The sequence below is a fragment of the Lissotriton helveticus genome, chromosome 7, assembly GCF_964261635.1.
Source record: "Lissotriton helveticus chromosome 7, aLisHel1.1, whole genome shotgun sequence".
Taxonomy (NCBI): Eukaryota; Metazoa; Chordata; class Amphibia; order Caudata; family Salamandridae; genus Lissotriton; species Lissotriton helveticus.
The window spans coordinates 1,442,947,342-1,442,970,249 of NC_136068.1; positions in this window are offsets into that span (position 1 = coordinate 1,442,947,342).

Here is a 22,908-nt window from a genome sequence, read left to right on the forward strand (position 1 = left end):
GCGTGCTTGGCGCCTGCTTGCCGGTGGACCAGTCATGGCCGTACATTGAAGGAAAGGTTGAAGGAAATGACGTCACCTTTCTGTTGGACACTGGTGCTACCCATTCTACTGTGAGAACAGCAGACGTTCCAAACCTACCCCTCTCGGGAGAAGCGATCCAAGTAGTAGGCGTTTCTAATAAACTAATTAGTACCCCAGTTACAGAACCAATGGAAATTAAAATAGGGAATTTTAAAGAAATGCACAGATTTGTGGTCTGTGATTCAAGTCCTGTGAACTTGTTAGGATGACATTTGTTGTGCAAAATGAACTGTACCATCTTTTGCAATCCAAATGGTGTTGAAATCCAGACCCCAGAGGAAGATGGAATTTACAAGTTAATGTTAGCGAGACCACACTCGGAAATTAAAAGACTGACAATACAAGACTTACCTGAAGAACTCCAACAGACAGTGAAACCAGAGGTATGGGATTTTACTGGAAAAGATGTAGGATTAATGGCAAATGTTGACCCAATTAAAATAGCCATAAGAGAAGATGCAGTATACCCAAATACACAACAGTATAAAATGGGTGCAGAAGTAAAAGCAGGGGATGCTATAGAAATAAAACGGTTGCTAGAAGCAGCCATTTTGCAAGAAGTATTGAGCAGTCCTTGTAACTTACCGATAATTGGCATAAAGAAACCGAGTGGTAAGTACAGGGTCATACAGGACCGGCGCAAGGTTAATAAAATTGTTGTCCCTTGCTGTCCTGTCGTGCCAAACCCTGCAGTGATTCTATACCAAATACCGTGGAATGCTGGATGGTTTACCGTCATTGACCTATGTCATGCATTCTTTTCGATTCCATTGCATCCAGATAGCAAATTTCTTTTCTCATTTGAATTCGACAGCCATGTATACGTCTGGAATCGTGTTCCTCAGGGGTACACAGAAAGGCCTTCGATTTTTAATCAAATTCTGAAAAAATGCCTTGAAACCCTGATATTGCCGGGAAAATCAGTCCTGGTGCAATACATAGACGACCTCTTGGTGGCGTCTAAAAGCAGGAAAGACTGTGTTATCGACACCATTGCCTTACTAAACCATTTAGGTGAGGGAGGACATAAAGTGTCGCCCGAGAAACTACAGTTTTGTACCTCATCAGTAAAATATCCGGGGCACCAGATGGAGAGAGGTATCAGGAAAGTTACCACAGAAAGAATTAAAATAATTCGTAACATGGAATTGCCCAATACCCAGAAAGAACTCGAAATGTTTCTTGGAGTTGTAGGATACTGTAGGCAATGGATTGTGGGATTTGCAGTCCTAGCAAGACCATTGATAAAAATGACAAAGAAAGGAGCAAAAGATCCTGTGGAATGGGATGACGAAAGAATGACTGCTTTTGTGAAATTACGAGAATGTCTGTGTACAGCTCCTGCATTGGGAATGCCTGACTACTCAAAGGAGTTTGCACTGTTTTGTGACACACGAGACAATTGTGCACTTTCAGTCCTGACCCAAATTCATGGTTTGACCAGATGTCCAGTGGCATATTTTTCATCCACATTGGACCCAGTAGCAGCTGGATTAACTGGATGTCTGAAAGCTGTAGCTGCAACATGCATGAGTCTTGAACAAAGTGAGTCCATTGTTATGGGACATCCAGTAACTGTGTATGTTCCACATTCTGTTGTGATTTTGCTGACAAGAACTAAAAATCAGTATCTCACACCTAGTCGGCTGACTAAGTATGAGAGAATCCTTGTAAGTGCAGGAAACATAACAATTGCTAGATGTAATATCCTGAATCCAGCTACCTTACTGCCTAATTCATTCTCAGCAGAAGTGAGAGAAGAAATTGAACATGACTGCATTGATTTGACCGAGTTTAGTACAAAACCATGCCCAGACATAAAAGAAGAGCCTTTGACTAATGAAGATTATGAGCTGTTTGTAGATGGCTCATGCATGAGACATGAGGAAGGAGGCCTAAGCGCTGCATACTCAGTGTGTACTTTGGGAGGACCAGTGGAAGCATCCTATTTATATGGAGTCAAGTCTGCACAAGTAGCTGAATTGGTTGCATTGACAAGAGCTTGTAAATTTGGGAAGAACTCGAAAATAACCATTTATACTGATAGCCAGTATGGTTATGGGGTTGTGCATGACTTTGGCCAATTATGGATGCAAAGGGAGTTCCTGACTTCTTCAGGCACCCCTATCAGAAATGGAAATTATGTGCAGGATTTTCTGGAAGCAATCCAGTTACCAAAAGAATTGGCTGTGGTCAAGTGTGCTGCTCACAAATCTGGTAATGACAAGGTGACAGCAGGTAATCGATATGCTGACCAGTTAGCCCAACATTGTGCAAAGTACCGGATAGCATTCAATATAAAGGTTGGGGGAAACGGAAACAGCTGCCAACTTTTGATGCTAAAAGGAATAAATACATGGGAAGTAGTGAGAGACTTACAGGACACAGCAGAGCCACAAGAAAAAGAAAATTGGAAAAAGTTTGGTTGTCAGAGGAGGATAGAAGATGGTGTCATTGTTTACCTGGATGGTATGCCTGTGTTGCCAGACTGTCTGCTTGCTCCTATGGCTAGGTTGATACATGGAGACACACATTTGGGAAGAGATGCAATGATTCGCATATTCAGGCAGATATGGTTCAATTCGAAATTCAGAAACATAGCAGAGGCACTCTGCCAATGGTGTCTGATCTGTCAGCAATTTAACCCAGGAAAGAAAACTGTAGTATTGCCAGGAAAAATTGGAAAGGCAGAGGGCCCTTTTATTCGACTGTAACTCGACTTTATTCAGTTACCCCCTTGTCGAGAAATGAAATACATACTTGTCATTGTCTGCCTATTCTCAAAGTGGGAAGAAGCTTACCCCACACGCAGGAATGATAGCCTCAGTGTAGCCAAGTTGTTACTTAGGGAACTTATACCTCGGTACGGTTTTCCAGTCACAATTGAATCAGACAGAGGAAAGCATTTCCATAGTGAAGTGATAAAACAGATTTGTGAAGCATTCAAAATCACGCAAAAACTGCACTGTGCATATCGCCCAGAGGCTTCTGGGGTAGTTGAACAGCTGAATGGCACTATCAAATCAAGATTGGGAAAAATGTGTGAATTCACCCAAATGGAATGGCCAGATGCTTTGCCCCTTGTTTTGATGGGACTTAGAAGTATTCCAGACCGGAACACGGGTTGAATCCCCATGAGATACTGATTGGAAGAGCAATGCGGCAAGCCAGGATACAAACTGATAAGCATATCTGATGATTTGGTACTGGAATACTGCAAAGAACTGGCTGACCAAGTGCGTTCTATCACTCACCAGGTTGGGGAAGACGCTGTCGCCAGACCAATGACTCCAGCACATGACCTGAATCCAGGTGATTGGGTCATAATAAAGAAACATACTAGGAAAAGTTGCCTTGCACCAAGGTGGGAAAAACCACGACAAGTAATACGGGTTACCACCACAGCTGTGAAATGTGCAGGGGTGCCACGGTGGATCCATGCCAGCCATACGAAGAAAGTAACTGAACCTGAAGAAACTGAGGCTGAAGGTTTTGCAGCTGAGGGGTCACAAGATATCGGTCCTGAAGTAGCTGAAGAAGAACAACCGAGCTCCAGTCAAGATGGAATAATCAACCTGACTATAGATCGTGTGAGAATACGAAGACAAACCTATTTAGATAGACAGTGGGATAGTGAGGACGAGACAGGTGTAGAGGAAGACACTCAGATCATCGAAATCCAAATCAAATCTGATTCTGAGGAGGACCAGATAGAGAAAGATCAGGTAATTGACACTCCTCCGAAAACTCCTGAGCCAGAAGAGGGACAGATAGAAATTAGGGCGGAGGTTCAAGCGGAAGAAAATCAAGAGTTCGAAGAGCTTGAACAGGACCAGACAGGAATAGACAATTGTGTTCAGGAAGAAGAAAACGAAATAGAACAAAGCCAAATCCAGCTCACACCTGAAGGAGGCCAGTTTAGGGACCAGGCAGAAGAAGCTGATATAAGACCTGGACCTAGTCAGTTAGGGAGTAATACAGAAGACGGTCTTGAAGCAAATGTGCCACAACTGAACGAAAATAAAAGAGTATTGAAGAAAGTCAAGACACAGTGCCAGTTAAAAGACTCAGAAAAGGAGACGCAGTACCTAGATTTGTCAAGAGACTGCGACTGCGACTAAAAACAATAAACGAAGAACCTGAGCAGATAAATGAAGTCTCAAGTCAAACTGATCCAGCTGTAATAAAACCGAAGCGAAGAAGTGCCAGAATATAAAGACTGAATAACAAATATCAAAGCCCTGAGTGGACTTACTTTGTATTGGAAGAGTTTGAAAACCTGGGAATAAGTGACGAAAGTGATGAAGAATTGATTATTGACCAGGCCGAAGAAGAAGCGAAACCAGCCTGAGAATTGCTCCGAGTAAGCAAGCTGTGCAGAGTCACAAAGAGGGGTTAAAGCTTCTTTTGAGTCAAAATGTCTCATTCCTCTGTGAATGGGAAACCGAGACGAAGTTGCTTAAAAACATGCTGAAAAGTATGTTTATGTAGTGTAGCAATAGTACTGATACTTTGGATAGGACTAACAATAGCTATTCCTACTATGATGAGTAAAGACCTGAACCTGTACCCTACTAATAAATTGCCAAAAGACACTGTAGAATTGCAGACTAGAAATACACCACAAAGAGTAGATATACAAGAGAGAACACATAGCCTTAGGCAAACGAAATTAGAGTTAGAAGCACCAGATGAGGAAGGGCTACATTATAACAAAATCAAGAATCGAACTCATTTAAATGTTTTTGCAAACTTATTAGTACATTATGTAGAAAGCTATGGAATTCGACGATTGTTATGTCTGCGTGAAGCTGCCTACTTCAGTAGCTGAAGGTGTGACATACCACCATCTGCCACTAACCTATGGAATTTCCTGTAGTATTTTAGCTAGTTTATTTCTATAGAAGAGGACCTTTACAGTATTATTACTCAAACTTTGATGTGATATTTTCTGAACTTCCTGTACGAAGAAACCTGAACTCTGTACATACAACTAGAGATGTAGCAAAATACATGAGTGAATATTTTCTAACTGAGGGTAAAATAAATATAGATGACGCACACAAAGATAACCTGACCTGTTCATTACACGAAAAAGAGAAAATGTTTTTGAACATGGTAGAAAATATGGGGTTCACCACAAATGGCAAAACTCATGCTGCTATGTTGCTGGATTTTGAAAAGAAAGGGAAACTCTGTCTCCATAGAGAAAGAACCAGTTATTATAACAATCTATTCATTGGTTCCAGTGAATGCGAACACAATTACAAGGTAATTGTCAGGTTAAGCGCTCTGCAGGATCTGCTTGCAGTGATAAGCTCCACCTCCGGACCTCCCAAACGCCCTGAACGTAGAAACACAGGGTATTCGAGCGATACGGTGAGGGAAAAACCCCAACAGGGGAAAACCCAGGGATGGAAAGGAGGGGACAGCAAGGAAAGGGAAACTGTAAAACAAATAAAACAGATTAGTACACTTCCTTAGTCTACTCTCAGTAAGTCTCACTAGAATAGATTATCATCTGTGCTGTCCATGACTCATTCTTCGAACGCTGGTACTTCCCCTTCCATTTATTCCCTACACAACACACAAGAAGCACGGTTAGCATATATGGCTATGGCAACACAAAACCCTATGTATATGCTATTCATAGAAGCAACATACCCCCAGAGTGAGATCACTCATAGTAATGTAAACGATAAATGCCAAATGAGTCTTGGCCAATATTCTGCTTCCTATAATTCAGCAGGAAAGGAAAGCGTGGAAAAACAGTACTTAAGGGGCAGGATCCTAGTTCAAAGCACCCGATGTAGATTACGTCATCTACACCTACTTCATGCCTTTTACAATCCTCCACAGTTCAAACAAAACCAAATACGGTGAGGTGTAGCTTAAAAGCCACTACCGCCTGCCTTGGCACTTGTAATCCAAACAGAGATATTATGTGACAGTCATATCTTCATGACGGCAATGCGGGGAACTCCCCCTGCATTCCGCCACTTGCCTTAAACGCCCCTTCAATCCCGGAGCAATTGCAACACAATCGGCTCCTCCCTAGCGAGGGAAGACCCGAGAACAAACACAGTTCCAAAGGGGAGCCAGGAAAGTCTACAATGGCACCACCTCACGAGCGCGCGGCGCTCCTCTAATAAACATGAGGGCAAGTCAAAGTCTACAGTAACGATACCCCAAGCAGAACTCCAGACGCTGTAAACTTCCTCAAGGTGTATTCTCCAGGAACATCAGGAGAAACGGGAGCAGCCACTCCCGCCAAACAAAACAAATCACGAGCACCGCCCATTCAGCCTGAGCGCGCTAAATCCGATCGGCGGCAAAGGCTCATAGGAAATGTAGTTTCAGGACCGTTTGCCCTGGGAACTGTAGTTTAGGCAGGCTCAAGGGCTAGACCCTGACAGTACGCCCTCCTCCCAAGCGTCTCCTAGGGCCAGGTTTGGCCGGAAACCTCCGATGGAAAGAAGCTATGGCTCTTGACGCATGTACATTGCTCCAAGGCTCCCACGAGTCATCCTCTACGGAATAGCCCTTCCAGGAGACTAAATACCATAGCACACCCCTGCGCATTTTGGATTCACGAATGGACCTCACTTCATACTCAGGTCCACCCTCGCATTCCACGGGCGGGGCGCCCTCCTCTGGGACGTGAGAGCCCTCTTCAACAACTGTACGTGAAACACGGGATGGATCCTCAAAGTGCCAGGCAACCAAAGTTTGTAGGCGAAAGGGTTGATTTGTCTCACTATTGGATAGGGGCCAATAAAGCGTGGGTGGAATACGCTTCTTAGCTTAAAACGGATGTACCTGGTGGACAGCCACACCTTGTCCCCTACCTTAAACTGAGGGCCGGGAATCCTGTGCTTATCCTCCCAACGTTTATACACCTCTTTGGCTTTCAACAAATGTTTCTGCACCTCCCTGTGTACTCTCCTCAACGTGTGCATATGTTCCATCACAGTGGGCTGGTTACCTTCTTCTGGTGGGAAGGTGATGGGCAATGTGCTGGCATCATAACCGTAATTGGCCTTAAAAGGAGACATGCCAGTAGAGCTATGCCACGCGTTATTATATGCCAATTCAGCCATCCATAACAAGTCCACCCATGATTCATGTGCTTCCTTAGAATAACATCGCAAGTATTTTTTCAAGGTTTGATTCAGCCTTTCCGTCTGCCCATCGGTCTGTGGGTGAAAGCTCGTTGAAAGAGCTGAATCAACACCTAAAGCCTTACACCACATTCTCCAGAAACGAGCAATGAATTGAGGCCCTCTATCAGACACAATCACCTGAGGAATACCATGCAACCGTATGACCTGAGAAGCCAGTAACTGGGCGGTTTGGCCTGCCGCGGGGAGATTCCTACAAGGAATAAAATGGCCCATCTTAGTTAAATTATCCACCACTACCAGAATGGCTGAATACCCCTGATCACAAGGGAAACCCGTTATAAAATCCAGGCTTATATTCTGCCACGAGCGAGCAGGTGTGGGCATGGGCATCAATTGACCTTTCTTTCTTGTATTCTCCCCCTTTGCTCTAGCACACTCTTCACAACACCTCACCCAAAGAGTAGCATCTTTAACCAATGAGTCCCACAAGAAATATCTTCGAAGCAGGCTCACAGTTTTAGTAACTCCTGGGTGACCAGCCATAGGCGCTACATGACACCATACAAAATCCTTCTTCTGTATCTCAACTGTGGGCAGGTACAAACAGTCACCTTGGAAAGGCAGCCCTTGTCTCACAGACCTTCCAGTTTTGGTATTAGCCCATCTTTCCCATGCCAGCAAAGTCCTGGAGTTCTTCATCTCATTCAAAAAACTCTCGGCATGAACCACACACAACACCTTGGCTGCTGGGATTATGGCACGAGGGACCTCTTCCTGCTGCTCATCTGGCATTGCTTGTCTGGACAAAGCGTCTGCTTTTTTATTATCAATGCCAGGTCTAAAGGTCACTACGAAATGTACTCAGCAAAGAAAAGCATCCAACGCATTTGTCTTTGTGTCAAATGCCTAGCCGAAGCCATGTACTGAAGGTTTCTGTGGTCGGTGTATACAGTCACAGCATGACAAGCCCCCCACCGGTATTGCCTCCACTCCTGAAAAGCACGCTTTATGGCCAACAGCTCTTTTTCTGCAATGGTGTAATTGTACTCAGCAGGGCTTAGTTTTTTAGACAAGTATGCGACAGGATGGAGTTTACCCGTAAGAGGATCTCTCTGGGACAAAACAGCCCCTATCGCTTCCTCCGAAGCGTCGGCTTCCACTACAAAGGGTTGTTCCAACACAGGATGTGACAACACAGGAGCCGTAATGAACGCATTCTTTAGGGTCTTGAACGCCTCATCAGCCTCTTTAGTCCATGCGAATTGTACCCCTTTTCTCAACAACCTGGTAATTGGGACAGCCGTCTGTGAGAATTGTACTATAAAACGGCGATAATAATTGGCAAATTCCAAAAAACTCTGCACTTCCCGCACGTTCTTTGGAACCGGCCATTCCTGGACTGCCTGTACCTTCCGATCTGACATCTGCAGTCCTTTAGGGCTGAGGTTCACCCCCAATAACTCCACCTCGTGTACCCCGAACTCACATTTGCTCAACTTCACATACAAGCTATGTTCTCTCAGTTTCTCCAGAACTCTTTTCACTTGATCAGTATGACAGGATTCATCTTGGGAGTAAATCAGTATATCGTCGATATACACCACTACAAAGTGGTCCAGGTAATCCTTTAAAACATCGTTAATGAAAAATTGGAAAGCCGCTGGGGCATTACAAAGCCCAAAGGGCATCACCAGGTATTCGTAGAGGCCATATCGCGTCTTGAACGCCGTCTTCCATTCAACCCCCTCACGTACCCTGACCAAATGATAAGCCCCCCGTAAGTCCAAACGGGTATAGATCTTTGCTTCCCTCACCTGGTCAAGCACAACAGAGATGAGGGGGAGAGGATAACGGTTGCGTCTGTTAGTAGGTGACTTCAATTGTAAGTCTCTAACTTTAGTCTAGAGCTTTTTAGAAATAAAGCAAAAGAGGAGGCTCTGTTGATTCCTCAGGCCCTTTTCCCAGGAAATATCAAAACAAATAAACGGGGCAAATTACTGTTAGAAGAATTGTACATTACGGAGGGGCTTATAGTTAACGGTAGGCTTCCGTCTGATGTCCCCGCAAATTACACACATAATTCCTCCCGCAGAAAATCAATTCTGGACTACGTAATTGTCGATCACTGTATTTTTTCTTTTTTAAGGGATTTGGTTATTGTAGAATCTATCTACAGTGATCATAATGTTATTATGTTAACTCTTTCAGTGGATCCTCCTAAGTCCGACCCTTAGTCGCTTAACGGTGACGTGGTCACATTTCAAAAAACAGAAAGATGTTTCTGGGATTTTAAAGCCATGAAGGTTATGGAGCCTTTCCTTGAAAAAACCTTAACTATCCTAGATAATTGGCAGGGGTTAGAACTGTCCTCATTTGAGGCTTTTATGAAGGAGATTATCTCTGCAGTAAAAAAATCTAACTTAATCAGAAGAAAAATCTCCTTCCCTAAAGCAGTTACTACCCTCAATAAGGAGATAAATAAGTTGGTGAGGGAGCAATATATAAGTGGATCTGCAGAGAGATCTCAGAAAATATCTCTCCTCAAAAGAAGGAGAAGTAGGGTAAAGAAAAAAATGAAAAAAGAAAAAGAGGACTCCCTATAGATTGGTCTGCGGGAGGCTGCTGCCCAAGGGAACTCTAGACAGTTCTGGACTCTCATTGGGGAGGGTTGTGGTACAAGAGTGCATCCCCTTCCAATTCCTATTTCGGAACAAACTTGGGTAGACTATATTTCTAATTTATATGCCAAGAATGACTTGAGAGTGGAATTTAGGGGAATTGGTCAAGATATTAATTCCACAGTTGAGTCCCCTTCTGAATTATCCATAGAACTGGCTATTAGGGATATGCGTCCATCAGGAGCTATGGGACCGGATGAACTCCCGATATCAGTCCTGAAACAAGATCCAGTATCCTGGAGCAAAATTCTATTCCCTTTATTCAGGATCTGTTATATCAAAAAAACCATCCCATCTTCTTGGAAGGGGAGCATTTTGGTGCCCATGTTTAAAAAGGTGATAGAAACCTTCCTATTAACTACCGTCAAATAGCCCTCTTAGACGCTATTGGGAAGGTTTTCTCTAAATGTTTATTGTCCTTAATTAATGACTGAGTGGTTCTAAATCACATTTTGCCACTAGAACAAGCAGGCTTTCGCAAGGGGCATGGAACCCTGGATAATCTTTCCGCCCTTCAGATTATTACTGATAAATACATAAGGGTACGTGGCGGAATAGTGTATGTGGCCTTTATAGACTTCTCCACAGCATTCGATAAGGTTGACCGCCCTCTGCTGTGGAGAAAGCTATTTTCTTTGGGTATGCCCCTTCAATTGTTAGATATGATCCAGGTGCTACATACAGACACATGGTGTCAGGTTATACAAGGAGGAGATAGGGGATTATCTAAGATTATTCCTTCAATTAATGGCCTTAAACAAGGTTGCCTTCTTGCCCCACTGCTTTTCTCATTATATATTGCAGATCTACCCGTCTCACTTTCCTCTTGTGATGGTATAGCCCCAGTTCTGGGTGGAAAGCACTTTTCATGCCTGTTATATGCGGATGATATTTTAATAATGGATCCTATGCCTAAAGGCCTCGCCAAACGCCTCCATGCTCTACATTTATATGCAGAAACTCATTATTTAAAAATTAATGCATCAAAGAGTAAAATTATGTGTATTTCAGGCCGGAAAAAACATAAGTTTAAAAGCTTTGTCTGGTCTGTGGGAGGTGATAAACTTGAGGTGGTAAAGAGTTATGCTTTCTTAGGAAAATTAATTTCAGACACATTAAGCGATAAACCCCATATCGATAACAATGCCCGGAAAGCCTTATCCCAAGGGAGAAGCTTAAATGCATTGTACTCGGCAATGGGAAGAAGGCATTTTTCTTATTTATTGGAGGTCTTCAGGGCAAAAATTCCTTCTACCCTCCTGTATGGTTTAGAATTGGTCAACCTAAAGCATTGGGACTTTTTAAATGTGGTTGAAGGAAAATTGTTAAGAAGCATAACTTCCATTAATTCCGCCTGTTCAGTGGCTGCTTGCAGACTCGAGTTTGCCCTGCGCAGCAGTTGGGTGCAGGGTCTGGCAGCTGTAGTACGTTGGGTCGCAAGCATAGCCAGAGGAGTAGAGGGGACTATGAGATTCCTCTTAAAGGCAGAATTATTAGGAAGCTTAAGAGAACATTTCCTAATTGTTAAAAACTTTAGGAAGGCTGTATCGCTTCTGCAGCTGGAAGAGAGTAGTCTCTTTTCCTTATCCGCAACCCAGTTAAAATCCGTCTTGAAAGAGGCCTCCTGGGACCTTAGCTATAAATTGGACAGCGCCTCAATTCTTGTTAAGAAAGGTATTAATCCTCTTACTGACTCATTTGCAAGAAAATTTGTGCAACCTTATGTCACTTGGAATCTGCCTCATGGCGTCCGAAGATTCTGGTTCCTCTTGAGGCAGGACTTGCTACCCCTAAATAATCTTTTGTTTAAATGGTATGGAGTCCCTGCAACCTGTGACTTTTGTCAGCTGTCCACTCATGATCGAATGCACGTACTTTTTATATGTCCAGTGTTACGACCATTTCGCCGTAAATGGCTAAGGCAAATATGCTTGCAAATGGGTATCTTAAATGCTAACTCTTTTATGTTTGCCTTATATAACCCCCCAAATGAGAGATTCTGTTTTAATATTTTTAATTTTTAAAAATGTTTTTTAGATATTTATTGAAGGATCGCCTATGATGTATGTACCTATGAATTGTTTTGTATCGCGGTATTTGTTGTAAATTGTCTTTCTGCAATGAATGGAATTTTGTATTGTGTGTTTCCTCTATGTGGACCTCTATGGAGTTCCAAAACATGATAAAGATTGAATTGGATAACGGTTGCGTACGGTGTTTTTGTTCAAGACGAGATAATCCACACAAGCCCTTAGGTCCCCATTGGCCTTCGCTATAAAAAACAGAGGGGAGGCTGCAGGGGATCGGGAAGGCCGGATAAACCCCAAGCAGAGGTAGTGATCAATGTATTCCCTCAAGTGGGTAGTCTCCGGTACTGACAATGCGTATACCCTGCAAGTGGGAATGGTAGCCCCTTCTATCAAGTCTATGCGACAATCGTACTCCCTGTGCGGGGGAAGGGTTTCTGCTTTAACTTCACTGAACACTTCTCTGTAAATACGGTATTCATCAGGGAGTTGCACATTAGTTTCCACGGCCGTAGCCGCCAAATAAGGGGTGGATAGAACAGCCACGTGAGTAGAAGGACCAAGCACCATATGATCCTGGCAGAACTCAGGCAAGAACTTAAAAGTCTTGTTTTTCCAGTTGACAACAGGATTATGTCGACATAACCATGGCATGCCTAGAATTACCTCATACTGAGGGGCTGCGATGATGTTCAAGGTTAATATCTCGGTGTGAATGTTCCCTAACATAACCACAGAGAGCCCTACCTCACTGGTCCTTTCAGTTATATGGCCTGATTTCAAAGGCTGTCCATCTACCGCTAGGACTTCCTCAGGATTCTCCCTCGGAACACGCGGTAAGGCCAGGCGAGACACCAGGCCATCATCAATGAAATTGCCTGTTGCTCCAGAGTCCAACATAACCAACACCTGATGGAACTTGTGCTCGCATTCTAGCGTCATTCCTATGACCAGATGTGACTCGGTTTCCCCTATCCCAATTGTGGAGAGAGAGGTCAGTTTCCATTCCGGTTCCCTTTCCGCCCCTGGTCTCTTGGTCTCCAGCTGTTCCATCTCAGGCACTGTGTTTGAAACAGCTACTCTCTTGAATCTACTGATACTAGACGACTTGGGTTTGGAGGGGCATTCTCTAACATAATGCCCCTTCTTCCCACAGTACATGCACAAACCCTGTGTTCTTCTAGCTTCCCTCTCTGCCTTAGATAACGGGGCTCTGAGTGCTCCTATCTCCATAGGTTCCAAACTACTTTCTGCCCCTCCAGATGTCTTTTGAGAGGGACGGTCATAATGGAACGTTCCTCTATCCCATCTTCTCCTACTACCCCCTCTTTGTGTCATACGACTATCTAGTCGTAATGCCAGGTTAATCATGTCCACGCATGTTTTGGGTTGAGGGTCGACTTGAGCTACCACATCCTTTAAATCCTCCTTTAACCCCTGATAGAAAAGGGACATTCTCTTTTCTTCAGGCCATTCGGCCTCAGCCACCAACCTATTGAACGTAGTCAAATAAGTGATTAGCTTGCTTTTCCCTTGCCTCAACTCAAGAAGTTCCTTGTCTGCACTTAATGTAGTGGCCCTGCGATCATAAACCTTCTCAAATTCCGCCCTGAAGGCAGTCCAATCTGATAAGATGGGATTGTTGTTTTTCACTAACGGCACAGCCCAATTGGCTGCATCTCCCACTAGATATGATATGGCGAAAGCCACCCTGGAATGGTTATTAGGGAACGAAGCCGGTTTACAAGAAAAGTGGAGTAATATCTGGGTTAAAAAAACCTGAGTTTTACGAGGATCTCCTGAGTACCTTTCAGGTGTAGCTAAAGGAATGGGTGGGGGCACTGTCACCTGCACAGACGATGCAGGAGAAGAGGCGTTGAAGGGATTTCTAGACAATAATTCCACTTTATCTCTTAAGGCTGTTGTCTCTGCCTTTGATGAGGCCAGCTCTTGCTGGACCAAGACCAAAGCATGTAACACATCCTCCATGGTCACCATTATCACTACAAACAAACCGGGCAGAGCGTAATTCTTGGGCTCGTGATTCTGTCAGGTTAAGCGCTCTGCAGGATCTGCTTGCAGTGATAAGCTCCACCTCCGGACCTCCCAAACACCCTGAACGTAGAAACACAGGGTATTCGAGCGATACGGTGAGGGAAAACCCCTAACAGGGGAAAACCCAGGGAGGGAAAGGAAGGGACAGCAGGGAAAGGGAAGCTGTAAAACAAATAAAACAGATTAGTACACTTCCTTAGTCTACTCTCAGTAAGTCTCACTAGAATAGATTATCACCTGTGCTGTCCATGACTCATTCTTCGAACGCTGGTACTTCCCCTTCCATTTATTCCCTACACTACACAAGAAGCACGGTTAGCATATTGTAATTGTAATTGTAATTGTAAAGGCTCTTCTATAGCGCATGGCTACTCGGAAGCATCCCAGCGCTTAGGACTAACCAGAGGAAGATACATTACAGAAGATGCGGAAGCCTACGTTTGTCTAGATCTTAGGGAATAGGACAGTTTTTAGCTTCTTTCGAAATGCAAGTAGGTTAGGCTCTTGTCGGAGGAGTGGGGGAAGAGCATTCCATAACCTAGCCGCATTATACGAAAAAAGACGGCCTCCTGTACGGGCCCTATTAATCCTGGGAACTACCAAAAGGTTTTGCTGATTCGAACGAAGATTCCTAGATGGTTTATATGACTTAATCATATCATCTAGGATGGGGGGCCCCTCCCATAGAGTGTTTTGTGGACCGTACAAAGGGTTTTGAAGTGAACCCGCTCCCTTATGGGAAGCCAATGCAAGGTGCGCAGTGCGGGTCCCGCTGATGTACGGTAGCTAGTACCCGAGAGTAGCCTCGCTGCAGAGTTCTGGGCGACCTGGAGTTGCCGGGTAACCGAAACAGGGGCTCCAAGATAGAGTGCATTTCCATAGTCCAGCCTAGATAGAATAAGGGACTGGACTATGGTTTTCTTAGCTGTTTCGGGTAGCTGAGGAAGGATTTTACGAATTGTCTTCAACAGTCCAAAGCAGACGGCCACTGTCTTTCTTGCCTGGGTCTTAAATGACAGCTCCGCATCCAACCAGAAACCGAGACTTTTAATCTCGGTCTTTGGAATGGGCCCAAGCCCCATGCAGGAAGGCCAATGTGTCAAGTTGTTGAATGTGGCTTTTTTTCCTAGTAACATCAGCTCAGTTTTCCCCCCGTTCAATTTCAGGTGAGAAGAATCCATCCATTTCGCAACCGCCTCCAGACAGCTGCAAAGATTGGTCAGGAGGGATTCCACCTGTTTTAGGGAGACAACTAGCTGGGTGTCATCAGCGTAGCTTACTAATTGGATTCCAAAAGGAGCCACTACTTCTGCCAGGGGCGCCATGTACACATTAAACAGTGTGGGGCTAAGGGAGGAGCCCTGTGGCACCCCACACTGCAATGATACTGGCAGGGAACAGCTGTTCTCCGAAAAGACCTTAAAAACTCTGTCACTAAGAAAAGACTCGAGCCACATAAGGGCCTTGCCCGTGACCCCAATCCTTCCAAGGCGAGATAGGAGGACACGGTGATTCACCGTGTCAAAGGCGGCACTGAGGTCCAGGAGGATAATGGCCGCGCTGCCACCCGCGTCCAGAATCCTCCTGGAATCCTCGACCACCCTCAACAGTGCTGTCTCAGTTCCCTGTCCTCTCCGGAATCCTGTTTGAGTTGGATGAAGCAAATCATAGGTCTTTAAAAAAGATGCCAGCTGTTTATTCACCCATTTTTCGATAAGCTTACTGATGCCAGGGAGAAGGGAAATGGGGCGGTAGTTGGAGAAATCTTCAGGGTCAAGGTTTTTTTTTTTAACAGAACCTTGACCATGGCCAACTTCCAGTCTTGTGATACCATACCAGACTCAAGGGAGATGTTAACTAGATTAATGATGTGGGTACTGGTATGGGGCAGAGCCAGGTTTAAGATGGTCATAGGGGTGTGATGTATTTCCTATGGGAACTGTATCGATATTCCTGCTTCTGACCCTTGTCCGGTTAATAAATCAATAGTGGCCATACAACGGCACAGAAACCCGCTTTCTGATTAGGTCATAGCGCATGCTACCACATTAAGCAAGCACTATTCCCCCAGCCCCCATAGAAAGCATACCGAGTTCTCAAAATCAAACCTCCAGCAACCTGGGAAATCCCCCGCAGCTATTGTTTTGATTTAGCCAAGAACTCCAGTAAAGAATGTAAGAACGACCAGTTCTTATGACATCCTTATTGACGTATTTATGTCCATCCTTACGTCAATCTCGGCACCTTAATATTACCGACATTGCCCTAAGCAACACACAGTGGTGGTGACGAGATTGGAGCACCGCGACTTGCCGAGGAGCCCAGCTGATAGAAAAAGCCCACGGACGCCGCCCCTCCCTTTTGACGCGCTGAGAGAGACGCTGCCTTTTCTCCTGCCGAGAAATCCAGCTCCGGCGTTTCCAGCCGCCCTCGCAGGCAGCTGGGATATCAAGTCCTGAGATAGAGATACCAGCCCTCCAGCCTTCTAAATCCCAGGTACAGAACTGAATAACCCCTTACAGAGAATTCTTGAGTCAGACCCTTGGCAAAGCAAACTTAACTTAAACTGCTACTTATCTACTCCCGCCCACGTATTAGGCTTAGGTCAGGTACACCGGGGTAGGCGTAGTTAGAAGCACCAGTTGAGTACGATTAGTCAATGTATATATGTATGTATCTATTTTATCCATTTTAAAGTATCATATGGCTAAGAAACCATATCAATGCTTTTACAGTATTATTTTATAATTCTGCTTTTACTGTATGCACTGTACTTAACTATAAGTATTGCAATAATAGCGATTCATTTCTCTTGTATGAGAAAAGAGACTGATCAATAAATAACACCTTTTTATTGAACACGCCCGTCTCTTCCTTTTCTCTACAATCTGGTGAAACTAAGAATGCACGTACTGACTGAGTAAAATAAGTTGTCTTTTGTTTTCACACGACTCTAGAGATATACTCTTGATTAGGGGAGAGCAAAGTTGTCATGTTCTATGGTTGTCAGAAACTAAATCCCTTCTTGTCTATCCAGGGAGGTTAAACCCCTCCTTGCCTATTCGAGAAAATGAACTCTGAGCTAGCTGGCACACATAAACTTTAAGTCTAATATCGTCAGTAGAAGACCTAGTTAACCACAGTCCTACGTCTATACTATTGAAGATATTATTCCAATGCGCAGAGCCTTTTGGGATAATAGGAACTACACTACAGGGGCAGGATCGAGCGGAGAACCGCTCTTTATGGAATTAATAAGCGGGGGTAGGAGTTCTGCACTGAGGGGGGAGAAGAAAGAGAGATGAGGCGGAATGAAGTCAGTATCGCCTATCTGAGAAGGAGTTAGTTCTTCCATGAGTAGGGGGGGAAGGGAGAGGAGGATCTTTTGGACTTTAGCAGAAAAGAAATTTGCTAATTTATCGCAACGAGCACCAGATTCCTCGGCGGATAATAATGATAGTGGCGGGTCCGGGGCTTTTAACAAAGATTTAACTATCTTAAACATCTCTCTTGGGGCATTGGCAGAGACCTCAATTCTTTCTGCATAGAAGGTGGATTTGGCCGTGTTAAGGGCAGATTTATATGTCTTTATAGTGAGTCTGTATTTTTTTTTTTTCTCCTCATCAAAATGTTTTCGCCACTGCCTCTCCTCCCGTTTACATTCCTGCTTGAGGGACCTTAGGTCTGAGTTAAACCAGGGTTGTTTAGTAGGGCCTTTCTTATTTGTGATACATTTTTTTGGAAGCATGCTATCCAACGATTGTTCAATCCATTCATTGAAATCTTTATTTGCCCTCGATATCCTGATTGATCAGAGGCTCGCTCTTCTTCAGTACTTCTAGCCAATCATTCAGTTCTAATTTCGTCCAGCACCTACCTAAGACTTTGTGAAAAGGTTTAGTTGGGCTGGATCTAGATGTCTTCCATGTGAAGGGAATTACCATATGGTCTGACCAAGGAATCGAATATGGTTCAGCTGAAGTTAAATCCGCAATGTTTGAGAATATGGGGTCTAAAAGGTTCCCTTTGGAATGGGTGGGATGTGAAACTATCAGACTCAGTGCACAAGTGGCTAGATCCTTAGTCAATTCTGTTGCAATATTGTCTAACGAATTATTAAAATGAAGATTCAAGTCTCCCAATACTATAAAATTAGAAACCGCGCTAGCTAACTCTAGGGTAGTTTCAATTATTCCTTCTACAAATTGTCCTATTGGGCCAGGTGGACGATAAATTAAAAGACCTGAAAATGACAGTTCTGAGGATAGTGTAATAGAAAATAGTGCACTTTCACAATCTGGGGTGGGACTATCAGTTATACGACAGATTAAATGCTCCCTATAAAGAATGGCGATTCCTCCTCCAACCTTAGGTCCTCTATCCCTATGTTGGATCAGGTAACCAGGAGGGAGAGCCTGAACGATATCTGGGCCAGAAGTGGATCCAAGCCATGTTTCAGTTAAAAAAAGGATATCAAGGTCCACGTCTTGAATTAATAGGGAAATTTCAGTTGCATGTTTTGGTAGTGATCGGCATTTGACAAGTGCCATTTTCAGAGCTGTCTCTGTTTTCCTTGTATTATTAATCACCTCCGTCGCTCTAAATGGACAGTGTTGACAGGAGAAGTGACAAAGCGCAGGGTCCATAGAGTGAATACAAGAAGATGGAAGTGCCCCCCTTAAGGCAAGAAGTGTCGAGCGAGAGTATGTTTGTAGGGAAGTAATTGGTAGAGCAGAGGTCCCGGTCCCAGGGCCCGACCGTGCGCGAACGGGCGCAAACGGGCTTACCTCTGGCGCACCTCCGGCGCGCCATCGGTGCACCCGCTGCGCGCCGTCGCTGCGCGCCAGCATGGGCGGTGAAATATATAGGTGGTGAAAACCCGGCCCAAAGACTAGAGCGCCTCCCAGCCTATGGCGGCCACTGGTGTAAGGCCTGCCTCCCCACCCAAGATGGAGCTGTTGTGTGGGGGGAGTGAGTGTTCCCGCTCAAGCGGCGGGTGCCCAAATCAATTTTTTAAAGTGCAAGTAAGTGGGGAGTGTGAGCCTGATAAAAAGCGGCGATTTCCATACCTACGCCGATTTATTTTAAAAAGTGATCACAGTCACAGAAGAATGCTGCCTGCGTCTTTGTAGCGAGTTTCTGCAGAGCAAGCAAAGGCTCCCGCTCAGCGCGTTGCACAGAGGTCGTAATCACCTCTGAAGTCCTTACCAGCACGCGAGCAGGACTCACCTTTATGACGCTTGCTGCAAACCCGGCCCAAAGACTAGAGCGCCTCCCAGCCTATGGCGGCCACTGGTGTAAGGCCTGCCTCCCCACCTAAGATGGAGCTGTTGTGTGGGGGGAGTGAGTGTTCCCGCTCAAGCGGCGGGTGCCCAAATCAATTTTTTAAAGTGCAAGTAAGTGGGGAGTGTGAGCCTGATAAAAAGCAGCGATTTCCAGACCTACGGCGATTTATTTTAAAAAGTGATCACAGTCACAGAAGAATGCTGCCTGCGTCTTTGTAGCGAGTTTCTGCAGAGCAAGCAAAGGCTCCCGCTCAGCGCGTTGCACAGAGGTCGTAATCACCTCTGAAGTCCTTACCAGCGCGCGAGCAGGACTCACCTTTATGACGCTTGCTGCAAACCCGGCCCAAAAACTAGAGCGCCTCCCAGCCTATGGCGGCCACTGGTGTAAGGCCTGCCTCCCCACCCAAGATGGAGCTGTTGTGTGGGGGGAGTGAGTGTTCCCGCTCAAGCGGCGGGTGCCCAAATCAATTTTTTAAAGTGCAAGTAAGTGGGGAGTGTGAGCCTGATAAAAAGCGGCGATTTCCAGACCTATGGCGATTTATTTTAAAAAGTGATCACAGTCACAGAAGAATGCTGCCTGCGTCTTTGTAGCGAGTTTCTGCAGAGCAAGCAAAGGCTCCCGCTCAGCGCATTGCACAGAGGTCGTAATCACCTCTGAAGTCCTTACCAGCACGCGAGCAGGACTCACCTTTATGACGCTTGCTGCAAACCCGGCCCAAAGACTAGAGCGCCTCCCAGCCTATGGCGGCCACTGGTGTAAGGCCTGCCTCCCCACCCAAGATGGAGCTGTTGTGTGGGGGGAGTGAGTGTTCCCGCTCAAGTGGCGGGTGCCCAAATCAATTTTTTAAAGTGCAAGTAAGTGGGGAGTGTGAGCCTGATAAAAAGCGGCGATTTCCATACCTACGGCGATTTATTTTAAAAAGTGATCACAGTCACAGAAGAATGCTGCCTGCGTCTTTGTAGCGAGTTTCTGCAGAGCAAGCAAAGGCTCCCGCTCAGCGCGTTGCACAGAGGTCGTAATCACCTCTGAAGTCCTTACCAGCACGCGAGCAGGACTCACCTTTATGACGCTTGCTGCAAACCCGGCCCAAAGACTAGAGCGCCTCCCAGCCTATGGCGGCCACTGGTGTAAGGCCTGCCTCCCCACCTAAGATGGAGCTGTTGTGTGGGGGGAGTGAGTGTTCCCGCTCAAGCGGCGGGTGCCCAAATCAATTTTTTAAAGTGCAAGTAAGTGGGGAGTGTGAGCCTGATAAAAAGCAGCGATTTCCAGACCTACGGCGATTTATTTTAAAAAGTGATCACAGTCACAGAAGAATGCTGCCTGCGTCTTTGTAGCGAGTTTCTGCAGAGCAAGCAAAGGCTCCCGCTCAGCGCGTTGCACAGAGGTCGTAATCACCTCTGAAGTCCTTACCAGCACGCGAGCAGGACTCACCTTTATGACGCTTGCTGCAAACCCGGCCCAAAGACTAGAGCGCCTCCCAGCCTATGGCGGCCACTGGTGTAAGGCCTGCCTCCCCACCCAAGATGGAGCTGTTGTGTGGGGGGAGTGAGGGTTCCCGCTCAAGCGGCGGGTGCCCAAATCAATTTTTTAAAGTGCAAGTAAGTGGGGAGTGTGAGCCTGATAAAAAGCGGCGATTTCCAGACCTACGGCGATTTATTTTAAAAAGTGATCACAGTCACAGAAGAATGCTGCCTGCGTCTTTGTAGCGAGTTTCTGCAGAGCAAGCAAAGGCTCCCGCTCAGCGCGTTGCACAGAGGTCGTAATCACCTCTGAAGTCCTTGCACAGCACGCGAGCAGGACTCACCTTTATGACGCTTGCTGCAAACCCGGCCCAAAGACTAGAGCGCCTCCCAGCCTATGGCGGCCACTGGTGTAAGGCCTGCCTTCCCAGCTAAGATGGAGCTGTTGTGTGGGGGGAGTGAGTGTTCCCGCTCAAGCGGCGGGTACCCAAATCAATTTTTTAAAGTGCAAGTAAGTGGGGAGTGTGAGCCTGATAAAAAGCGGCGATTTCTAGACCTACGGCGATTTATTTTAAAAAGTGATCACAGTCACAGAAGAATGCTGCCTGCGTCTTTGTAGCGAGTTTCTGCAGAGCAAGCAAAGGCTCCCGCTCAGCGCGTTGCACAGAGGTCGTAATCACCTCTGAAGTCCTTACCAGCACGCGAGCAGGACTCACCTTTATGACGCTTGCTGCAAACCCGGCCCAAAGACTAGAGCGCCTCCCAGCCTATGGCGGCCACTGGTGTAAGGCCTGCCTCCCCACCCAAGATGGAGCTGTTGTGTGGGGGGAGTGAGTGTTCCCGCTCAAGCGGCGGGTGCCCAAATCAATTTTTTAAAGTGCAAGTAAGTGGGGAGTGTGAGCCTGATAAAAAGCGGCGATTTCTAGACCTACGGCGATTTATTTTAAAAAGTGATCACAGTCACAGAAGAATGCTGCCTGCGTCTTTGTAGCGAGTTTCTGCAGAGCAAGCAAAGGCTCCCGCTCAGCGCGTTGCACAGAGGTCGTAATCACCTCTGAAGTCCTTGCACAGCACGCGAGCAGGACTCACCTTTATGACGCTTGCTGCAAACCCGGCCCAAAGACTAGAGCGCCTCCCAGCCTATGGCGGCCACTGGTGTAAGGCCTGCCTCCCCAGCTAAGATGGAGCTGTTGTGTGGGGGGAGTGAGTGTTCCCGCTCAAGCGGCGGGTACCCAAATCAATTTTTTAAAGTGCAAGTAAGTGGGGAGTGTGAGCCTGATAAAAAGCGGCGATTTCTAGACCTACGGCGATTTATTTTAAAAAGTGATCACAGTCACAGAAGAATGCTGCCTGCGTCTTTGTAGCGAGTTTCTGCAGAGCAAGCAAAGGCTCCCGCTCAGCGCGTTGCACAGAGGTCGTAATCACCTCTGAAGTCCTTACCAGCGCGCGAGCAGGACTCACCTTTATGACGCTTGCTGCAAACCCGGCCCAAAGACTAGAGCGCCTCCCAGCCTATGGCGGCCACTGGTGTAAGGCCTGCCTCCCCACCCAAGATGGAGCTGTTGTGTGGGGGGAGTGAGTGTTCCCGCTCAAGCGGCGGGTGCCCAAATCAATTTTTTAAAGTGCAAGTAAGTGGGGAGTGCGAGCCTGATAAAACGCGGCGATTTCCAGACCTACGGCGATTTATTTTAAAAAGTGATCACAGTCACAGAAGAATGCTGCCTGCGTCTTTGTAGCGAGTTTCTGCAGAGCAAGCAAAGGCTCCCGCTCAGCGCGTTGCACAGAGGTCGTAATGACCTCTGAAGTCCTTACCAGCACGCGAGCAGGACTCACCTTTATGACGCTTGCTGCAAACCCGGCCCAAAGACTAGAGCGCCTCCCAGCCTATGGCGGCCACTGGTGTAAGGCCTGCCTCCCCACCTAAGATGGAGCTGTTGTGTGGGGGGAGTGAGTGTTCCCGCTCAAGCGGCGGGTGCCCAAATCAATTTTTTAAAGTGCAAGTAAGTGGGGAGTGTGAGCCTGATAAAAAGCGGCGATTTCCAGACCTACGGCGATTTATTTTAAAAAGTGATCACAGTCACAGAAGAATGCTGCCTGCGTCTTTGTAGCGAGTTTCTGCAGAGCAAGCAAAGGCGCCCGCTCAGCGCGTTGCACAGAGGTCGTAATCACCTCTGAAGTCCTTACCAGCGCGCGAGCA